Source organism: Salarias fasciatus, chromosome 14 (genome assembly GCF_902148845.1).
Source record: "Salarias fasciatus chromosome 14, fSalaFa1.1, whole genome shotgun sequence".
In the NCBI taxonomy this organism is placed as follows: Eukaryota; Metazoa; Chordata; class Actinopteri; order Blenniiformes; family Blenniidae; genus Salarias; species Salarias fasciatus.
The window spans coordinates 3933680-3944099 of NC_043758.1; positions in this window are offsets into that span (position 1 = coordinate 3933680).

Below are 10420 nucleotides of genomic sequence, written 5' to 3' on the forward strand. Positions count from 1 at the left end.
TGGAAAAGGATCTCATTGTTAACACACTGTATTTCACATATAGTTGTGTTATGAAGTTCCATCAACTGTTTTGGTGATTGTACAGAGGGGTAGTGGTTTGTGGCCTTGGTTTACAAGGAAAACATTTGAGTTCCACAGGAACAAGTTTGGGAAACACTGATGTTTAGTGAGTTAAATCCATGAAGCAGATCGCCTCAGCTGTTGAATCTTGTGAGGAAGGAGACCACAGTTGGTGCTTCCAGATGTTGATTATGACTCTGTTTGACTTTACTGTAACCAGGTCCAGAGGGCAACGCTCCGTCTCAAAACCTGGACTTGGACACAATGAGCCAAAACAGACTGAATCATCACCTCTCCGGTGGTTATTGATTACGATCTTCTCAGGATATTGGACTTTACCAGCCTCAACAACGCCGAGAGAACAATGAAGAGCCTTGTAAAGATAAAGTGTGTTTATTGGGCGGCTATTGCAATGACACCTGTTACCCTTTGATCCGATGCTGCTGTTTTTGTTATATTGATGATGTTGAATCATCTGCTTGATTGTCCAGAGTGTGTTGTGCTTCAGAAAATGAGGATGGACAGTGCTGCTGCTGCTGCAGGTGTGTCTTGGTTTAGCTAAAATGGAGTTGAGAGAGAGAAAGAGAGAGAGCGAGAGAGAGAGAGAGAGAGAGAGATCATGCACGTGCATGTCTGTGCACGTGCACGTAAGGGGGGAAGGGGGAAGGCAGAGAAAGTGGAGCCTCGGGGCCGTGACTACCTTAATCCTCCCCTGCCCACAAGTCAACTGATTTTCTATTAGTCTGGTAATTTAATAATCATTATTTTGCTACAGTTTAAGGTCAAGTTATTGAAAACCTTGTCTAACCCTGTTGTTTTTTATTCTTTAATACAGAATAGAACCATTATTGAAGCTATAATTAGGGCAAATATGAGATTTTCACTTCACAGATTTTAGACAAAACAGAAAGAAAGACAGAAAATCACGTTAATGATATGATCACAGCAGAACATCAGTACAAATTCTATCAGACTGTATTATATAATCTTTCAAAACTCATCTTTACCTTGATTTATGGCATTTTTTGGGAAATTTTACCATATTTGTGATGCTCCCAGACGAGACAAGACAGTTTGTCTTCTTTCCTCTCACTGCCTCCTTTTACTTATTCATATTTAACAAAGTGCAGTAACTTGGTATAAAGAACTCAAGCCTGTTGTAAATCACAATCTTCACTGGAAAAGTTAAAAAACAAACCTGATAATGTCTCCAAGAATTCCTGTTTGCACGTTGAAACTGAATTTTAATAAAAACTATTATAAATAGTACAACCTAAATACTTTGTAACAGAAGGCTTTAAATGCACTGAAACATTTTTCAGTCCATACCAGAGTTTGTTTGTTTGTGTTTTAACCCAGGTACCCTGCTACGTCCTGCAGGTTCCCAGTTTGTTTTGTAACTGGATCAACCGTCTCCACCGTGACTCACGTCTCTCTTCACTCCCTCGGCCTCCCGACCACAGAGCTGAGAGACGATCCGGTGGCCCAGTTTCACTGGACGCAGTCAAAACAGGGCCAGCCTGTTGTCAGGTGCAGCTCCGAGCGACGAGGCTTTTGGTTAATCACCTGATAAGATCTCGCAGCCAGAGCCAGTGGGAATGTGGACCGTCACTCCACCAGAAGACACGGGGAGACAGACGGAGACGAGGGAGCAGCAGACGGCAGCACGGGTCACTCTGGACGTTCTTAACGGCTAATTAAAAAGAATTTCTGCACAGCTTCTCTCAGTGGCACACAGACGAGCTGCCAGCTGCCAGAGCTGAAGGTCTCTGACGGCGTTCTCTCCTCTCACAGGATACTTTGACTTGTGGACGCAGAAAGATCTCGGTCTGTGTAATTAGAGGTCATGTTTACCAGCAAACTGCAGTCTGACTCATTTTAAGTTTAAGATATGAAACATATCGTAACAGCGTCACATAACATCACATAACAATATGTAACATATAGTGTTACGTAGTATCAAATACCATCACATTTCATCACACTGCATCGCATAGCGTCGCATAGAATCACATAACATTACATACAATATATGACATACAGCGTCATATAACATCACATAATGTCACATTTCATCACATAACATCACATATCATCACACATACGGTAATGTATAACATATAGCGTTACATAGTATCAAATATCACATGTCATCACATAGCGTCACATAATGTTACATGTCATCATATAATGTAGCTTCACATAACATCACATACCATCACGTCACATATCATAACACCACATACCGTCACATTACATTACATAGCGTGACATTGAATCACGTAGCGTCAAATAATGTTATATAACATACAGCATCACAGCGTGTCACATAATGTCATGTAGCATCACATAGCGTCACATAGCGTCACACTGCTTTACATAACACTGCATCACATCATTTAATGCTGCTTCATGAGGCCTTACCAACGTTGCAAACGTAGCATCAGAAAATGTTCCTTAACATCACTAAACATCCCATAATGTCAAGTAACATCGAGTAACATCTTGCAGCGCCTGATAAAGTCTTGTAAAGTTCCTCCACATCATGTTACGACAATTAGCGTCGCCTAACATCTCGTCATGTCATTCCACGTCAGTGTGTGTGTGACACATCACATCACATCACATCACATCACGTGACAACATGTTACTTCACATCACATCATGTACGAAAAGATACAGTATTGGTTAGTCTGTTGTTTTTTAACTGAACATTTTTTTAATTGATCTCATGAAGGTAAATTTGTGCATTTAATCTGAAACCTTTAGAAACAGAGCAGAGTGTTGTGATGTATCCCAACTCAGTCTTTAAGGTCATATCCATGTAGAAACTGTCTGAACACTCATTACACTGCAGTGTGAAACACGACTGAAGCTGAACTCTTTGAATTCCGACACATTTGGGTTCGATTCCCGGGGTGTAGTGGAGTCCGCCACGCCGTCCCGGAGCTCCTCTGAGCAGAGGCAGAGCTGCGGATCTCCTTTCAGCCTGACAGGATGAGGAGGAGCCTGGGCTCAGGGATGAGCTCATTGTTGTGGGAGGCAAGCCGCCGCCTCCCCGGCTCCCCGGAGGCCCCGGAGGTCCGGCTCCCCGGAGGCCCGGCTCACGGAGGGCAGGGCAGGGGAAAGTGACGATGTTGATACAAACAGCCGGCTCCCGGGGGGGTCGGGCTGCGACGGCGGTGACTTGACGAAGCATCTCTGAGCTCCCGGCGTGTGAGGTGGTTGAATCCTCCTCTGAGAAATCTGCAAAATACCTGAAGTGTGCTCGGCTGTGTCCACAGACTCACTGAGGAGGAGAAACGTGACGTCTGACAACATTTATCCACAAAAACATCAAAGTAGATCAAAATATTAACAAAATAAGAAAAGCATCTGAAAGACGAATAAAATTGATGATAAATAAAATGGAGCTCACTTATACGGTGCTATTTCCACTGATTTAACTCTTGAAGACACTTTGTAATGTTGATCACATTCACCCATTCACACACACATTCACCCATCTCCAATTCTCTCTGAAAAGTGTGATACAAACAAATCACCGAATTCAGTCATGACAGTAATCATTTACTGGACACTCTCGCTTCGTACCGCGCTCAGGGGGGTTTCCTGGTCAGGTCTGCATGTTCTCCCTGCGCGTTTTTCCATGCATGGATGAACTGGGAGAAGCAGGTAAAGAGAATAACAAGCAGGATACTGCTGTTAAATCAAGACTGTCGATACGACTCATACGAGCTGCGAGGGAATCCAGAGAGGCGTGAACTCCAGACTCTGGCTTCACGTGAGTCACCGGCGCTCAAATGTCAACCTGCCGGACTGAGGGGTCGAGAGGTTCCAGTGTGTGTGTTGTTGGTGGTGTGTGTCGTCCAGCTCGGTGTGACAGCAGCGGCAGAAAGTGTGTGTGTGTGTGTGTGTGTGTGTGAGTGTGAGAGAGAGAGAGAGACGATGTGCTGCAGATGCACATTCCTGCACACTGTTCGCTCGGCTTATCACAACAGGGATTTGGTTGGCTGAGGGCACACACACACACACACACACACACACACACACACACACACACACACACACACACACACACACACACACACACACACACACACACACACACACACACACAAACACACACACACCGGTCCATCTGTCCGTCTCTGTTTGAGGCGAGTGGATGAGGTAATGCTGTTTCTCCTCTGCAGCCTGACAGGTTTCTGTTTTTGTCAGATTTCTCTCTGCTGCTCACATCAGTGTGGTTTTGTAACTTTCTCTGTCTCCGATCCGTCCTCTGGACGGAGTTCTCATCAGTCAGCTGGACGGCTGACGGACGTCTGAGTCATTGTGAGGAATGGAAAACCTTCACTGTATTGAGCAGATTCTGCAGTTCTTTGCTTCCTCTGTATCGGCTGCTGAAACTTTCTTAAATGATGTATAGAAAACATTTTCATTCTATCAGCGTCATATTTTAAAGAATAAAGGTTCCAGTTCACTGCAGGTTGACAGGAAATGAAGTGGTTGGAGGTCACAGTCTGTTGTGTTTGAGCAACATGTAGGAGGATGAAGGATAAATACAGGGGCGGAATGGAAGTCTGCATGAGGACGGGGGAGGAAGGTGACGAGCCGAGCTTGAAACTCTTAAATACGACACACAAAACACCTTGTTTCTCATTTCTCTTTCTTCAGATGTTGGTGGTACAGATGCGTGTGGAAAACAGTAGAAACCTGACTGTGTGCAGCTGAAGATGTTTTTTTGTGACGTGTAGTCAAGATGAAGTTCAGAGATTAAAGTTCAGGGTCTTTATTGTCATTTTCAAGCTTCAGAGGGAAATGGATGGAGGCCAGTTCCCCCAGAATGGACTGGCAGTGGCGTCCAGTCCCTGTGCGACTGCGGGTCTCGCTAATACACCCAGCCTTTGTTTTGGTGTGTTTACAGTAAGAGAGACTGTAAAAGTCCTCTTCAGACCTGAGCTCGGAGCAGACAAGCGCTGCAGCGCTTCAGGCAGATCGCTCCCCGAGGAGCCGGCTGAACCCGAGACTGAGGTGAGATCTGAGGCGCCTATTTATAACCTGCAGGCTTCTGTTTCCAAGATTACACCTGAGTTTCACCCTTTCATCCTCATTTTGAAAAAAAAAATCTACTGTCCTGGACTGAACTGGAGGAGGAGGAGGGAGAGGAGGAGGAGGAGGAGGAGGAGGAGGAGGAGGAGGAAGGCTCCACACCATGATGTAATGGTAGCAACCCAAATACTGGCTCAGCTTTCAGCTGTGGGGACAAACACTGGCAACCACAGGACAAACACCTGATGGGGAATCCTCCCCTCAGCAGAGAGAGAGGGGGAGGAGGAGGAGGAGGAGGAGGAGGAGGAGGAGGAGGAGGAGGAGGAGGAGGAGGGGGGTGAACTCAATATAAACAACAGGTTCGATGACGATGTTGGAAATAGATGAATCACCTCTTTAAATGAGGCCAGATGCATAATCTGGATTCTAGAGGAAGAAGATGCTCTAATCTGGATGTTAGAGGAGGAAGATCTATCAGTAGAAAAAAATTTCATTCATTCATTAATGAAATTTGTAAAGTTTTTGCTTAAACTGTACGATGATGAGTTGTGTTCTTTAAAATAACAGTGTTCTTTCTCTTGTGATTCATCCCAGCTGTGACTGATTCATGTCTTGTTGTTGTTTTCCATCATGTCTCTTGTTGTTGTTTATTTTCTCCTGATTTCTCTCCTTCTACATTGTCGTCATCAGACATTAAATAAAGTTTTTCTCTGAGTTGGTTGTAATGAATTGACGATTAAGAAGTTTGCAGGTCTCATTTACATCCTTATCACAGCCACGGATGATGAGATTACTGTGGTGTGTGTGTGTGTGTGTGTGTGTGTGTGTGTGTGTGTGTGTGTGTGTGTGTGTGTGTGTGTGTGGCAGAAGAAGGCATCCATCAGTGAGGTTCATGTTCACCTTATCTGGTGCCGTCATATCGTCTCTGTGTTGCATGGCTGCTCTCAGGTTACACACACACACACACACACACACACACACACACACACACACACACACACGCACACGCACACGCACACACACACACGCACACATACAGCGGCCATGATGCAGCCTGACACCGGTGACCTGATCACAGGCGGCCGAGGCCGAGGCTTTGGCGTGCGGCAGCGTTGCCGACGTGTCGCCGCTCGGCCGCTCGGCCGCTCGGCTCTGCTGCTCCGTAAACAAACAACCAGCCAGGAAGGTCACTTCAGGTCAGCTCAGAAAATCCTCCTCCTGTAACCTCATTACCATCATTCATGTTCTGGCCAGTCAGCATTATTCTTGGATTGTTTGGCGTGACGGATGTGACTCTTTACGTCTTCCATTTGTTCTGTCATTTTCCTCAAGACGTTTTATTGCGATGGATCTGAAATTTTCTCGATATTCAGTGTTTGGCTCATTTTTCAGTACAGTTTGAAGCTGAATGTCTTCATTTCATACTATATCATGAAATAGTTTTGTTGGTAATAATTTCAGACCACACTTTTCTCTGTTGGTTAATCAAATAGAATACAGAAAACATTAAAACTCCACTGAGAAAGGCCCGGCCACATTCTGACTAAAGATTTCCTCTTTAAAGTGCACCAACCATGATGTTAAAGTACGTAAATAAACTATGATTGAATCATTGTTGCGACCTGAGTTTTTATGTGAACATTGATGAAAATCTTAGGATCTGATTCATCTGAGAGGATTCATTAAACAAATCAAAACAAAGCAGCAACAGAAGCTTTTATTTTGGAGGGGCGGCCCTTTTGTTTAGCATGAGCGTTCAGCTGACTGGCGAACACATGTCACATGAAGATGGCAGGAGATGGTCGCCCGGGCATGTACCTGAACCCCCTCCTCCTCTTCCTCCTGCTCCTCTTCCTCCTCACAAACCCCAGCTTGCAGTGTGGGAGTGGGTGGGGAGGGGGGGGGTCCATTTCCAGCCGATTACACAGCCCCCGACCTGCCGCTCAGCTGAGCCGGCCCTGTCTCATGCCCCGCAGCTGAGGGGAGTTTCCACAAGACAAAGCCTGCGGGGTCAGAGGTCACGGCGGCGGGGGGTTTCCGAAGTCATTCGGGATGCTAATGTGATGTGGGGTTCTCATGCTGCTGCTGTGACACACACACACACACACACACACACACACACACACACACACACACACACACACACACACAGTCCAGGTAGAAGCAGTGCCTTGCTAACAGCTTCCACTTCTGCTCATCGGCAGTGAAACGCTGAACGCCAGATGCCTTTCACGACTCGCCACATGTGTGGATTTGTCCTAACTGGATTTCAGCGTAAACAAGACATCCACTAATCCCGGATTAAATTTCCCAATGCTTGTGTTTAGCAGATCTTTCCCAAATGCTATTAAAAGTCTTTAATTCAGTCTGCGAGTGAGAAACTGAGCTGAAAAGCGTATGCGGTTGTATAAATGTCACGGTTCCCGCAGAGGAAAGCAGAAAAACACATCAAAAGTGTGAAATGTTTCCTCGGACGAGCTCCTGATGGGACGACAGAGAAATGAGCTTCATGTCTGGAAGATCCTCATTTTGAAACATTGAACCAGTTCGGTTTAAGCTTCCTGTCTGTTCAGCTGATGGTGTTTCTGTATTTTATTCCAAATCAGTCTTCCAGTTTGTTCCGCTCTGATCAGGCCATCAGCGAGACTCAGGACTGCATGCACAGGGAGAACATGCAAACTGTTTTTTTCTTCATTTTTAATTGCTTCTGCATATTTCCCTTGTCTTAAAATTCATACTTTTGAAACCAAGTTTGCATTTTTTCAGTTACATCATCATCAGTTGTTGTTGTAGCTGATCTGTTGGTGTTTTTCTGTGTAAAGTGTAATCTATTACTACACAATACAACAACCTCTACCAGTGAAAACTGGCGTGGAAATCATTTAACCCTCATATTAATGTAGAAATACAGCAGAAGAGAACCATTCCTTTAAAAAAAAATACAGATGGCTCAGTTTCATTTTGCATTATTAGATTACTTGTAATGAGATCTGAATTTTTAAAAAAACACAGAATATTTGCAAATTTGTGAGGACAGTAGAAATGACAAAGAAATAAATTATTATGAAGCCATCTTCAATATGAGTCTGAGCTCAACGGGAAACTTTTAGCAAGAGCTGCATTAAAAAGTCAGTATTTAAAGTTTCCACCACAGAAAGAAGGATGCGTTCGAAAGGCGAGGCTGATTTGGAATTTAAACTTAATTTCACAACAAAGCAAGCAGCTAAAAATGTCTTCATGCATGAATCACAAACATTAAATCACGACACCGGGGAGAGTTTGGGAGTTTGGACGCTCGCTGCTGTTGCAAACACTCCACTGTATTTAGGAGCTGAGTCAGCTGCAGCAAACAGACGCTCTGTGTTTGGGTTTACAGCTGCTGAAGAAGTGTCAAACGGGAGAAGGAAGCCAACTGGGGGGGATGTGTGTGTGTGTGTGTGTGTGTGTGTGTGTGTGTGTGTGTGTGTGTGTGTGTGTGTGTGTGTGTGTGTGTGTTGGGGGATGCTCTGTTGATTCCTGTGTGTGGTGATCACATGATGAGGAAACAACTGAGATGAGAGATTAAAAAGTTGCAGGAGGAGGAGGAGGAGGAGGTCACAGGATGTGGAGCAGATTCTCAGGGCGGAGGAGAGATTCCAAGATAAGAGCGGCGGTCAGTCTGTCAGAAACCCCAACAAAACAAAGGCCGCGGAGGGGGAGACAGCGGCGGCGGCAGCATCCTGTCAGGGAGCATGTCAGCACTTGTTATGGAGGAGGAGAAAAAAAGAAAAAGAGAGAAGAAGGAAGTGAAGTGTGCCCAGCAGCGCATTCACCAAAATAAAAGCAAAGGACCATGCACACAGCTGTACAATCAAGGAAAGCACACACACGCGCACACGCACACACACACACACACAAAGCAAAACAAAACAAAAAAACCAATGGAAATAGCAAAAGATAGAATAAAACACTGAACAGGTGTCTTCAGATTTCACCAAATGAATACATTTTTAAAATAATTTTGGTGTCCTTTATTGCTCCAAGTTACTTTTCATTTTCCTATTTTATGAACTTATCATTTTATTTATCTTCAGTATTTCTTTACAGTTTCCTACCAGCAGAAATCCTAACCCCCCCCCCCCCCATTATAAAACTTGGACGTGAAAGAGACACAAATTGGTCTGAAATACTGAAATAAATAAGGTATAATGTCTACGAGATGAAGTGAGGTTAATGAAGGTTTTGTGGAAGTGCAGCAGGTGAGAGTGGGTTTTACTCTGAAGGTCCACACCGGATGTTGACATGACTGCGGCTGTTTTGATTTCCACTATAAAAACCAGGGAAAGCCGCTCGGGGGGTAAAACCCTGCAGGAAGCGGCGCGGGTGGCGTTGCGCTCGGCTCCGTCTCTTCTCTCCACCTCTCTGCGCGGCTCCACCTTTGTTTTGATGGGTTAACGGATCGGAACCGGAGGAAGACCTGAACCCAGACAGCCGCTCCCGAGTCCGCCGGACATGGACTGACCGCCCCGCGCCTGCCCCCACCCCGGCCCGTGGAACCCGCCGCCGGGCTCTCCAGAGGAGACCCACTCTGATGCTCCAGCCCCGCACACCACCGCACCACGGATCCCCGCGCACACCCAGTGAGTCTCGCGCAAAGCTCGCACGGGCTTCTTGTACCCGGGTTCGAGTCTCACCGCACGGAGTTGCATCATCTGCCCAGATGTGCGCTTTAAATTTTGCAGCGCGCCTGCAGCTTTGTGCTGTTATGATCCGCTGAACTGCCCGGCGGTTTTCTGAGATGCTCTGCAGGTGAGCGATCTGTCGATCTGCGCAGTGGTTTGTTTTTATTTCCATCCCGGTGTCACTCGGCGTGAATCGGACATGTCGGGACATGAACGAGTGGTGCAGCCTGCAGCGGACACCGCGCGACCGCTTCATTTCTCACATTTCCAAGAAAAACATCTATTTTTTTTAAGTTTGAAACAAAAATAAGGACAAAATCCGAAAAAAAAACACCCGTTATCCGGCTACTTGTGTAAAACATTTTGCGGGATCTTAATGTCGGTCTTTTTTTTTTGTTAAAGTTGTGACCTGCTTCTTCTTTCTCGTCGTGTTTGTGTCAAATGTTCGTGAATTTTTATGCTATTTTCTTATTTTCTGCTCTCCACTGACTTTTCTTTTCACTTAAATGACGCTGCGGTCGGTGCACGCGCCCGCGGCCGCGCATGTGTTTGCGCGAGCGTGTGTGTGCACGCGCGCCTCCCCGTTCCCGCGCAGCACCGATTTGTTTACAAACACGGGAGTCTCGTGCTCCTGTGGAGGAGCGCGC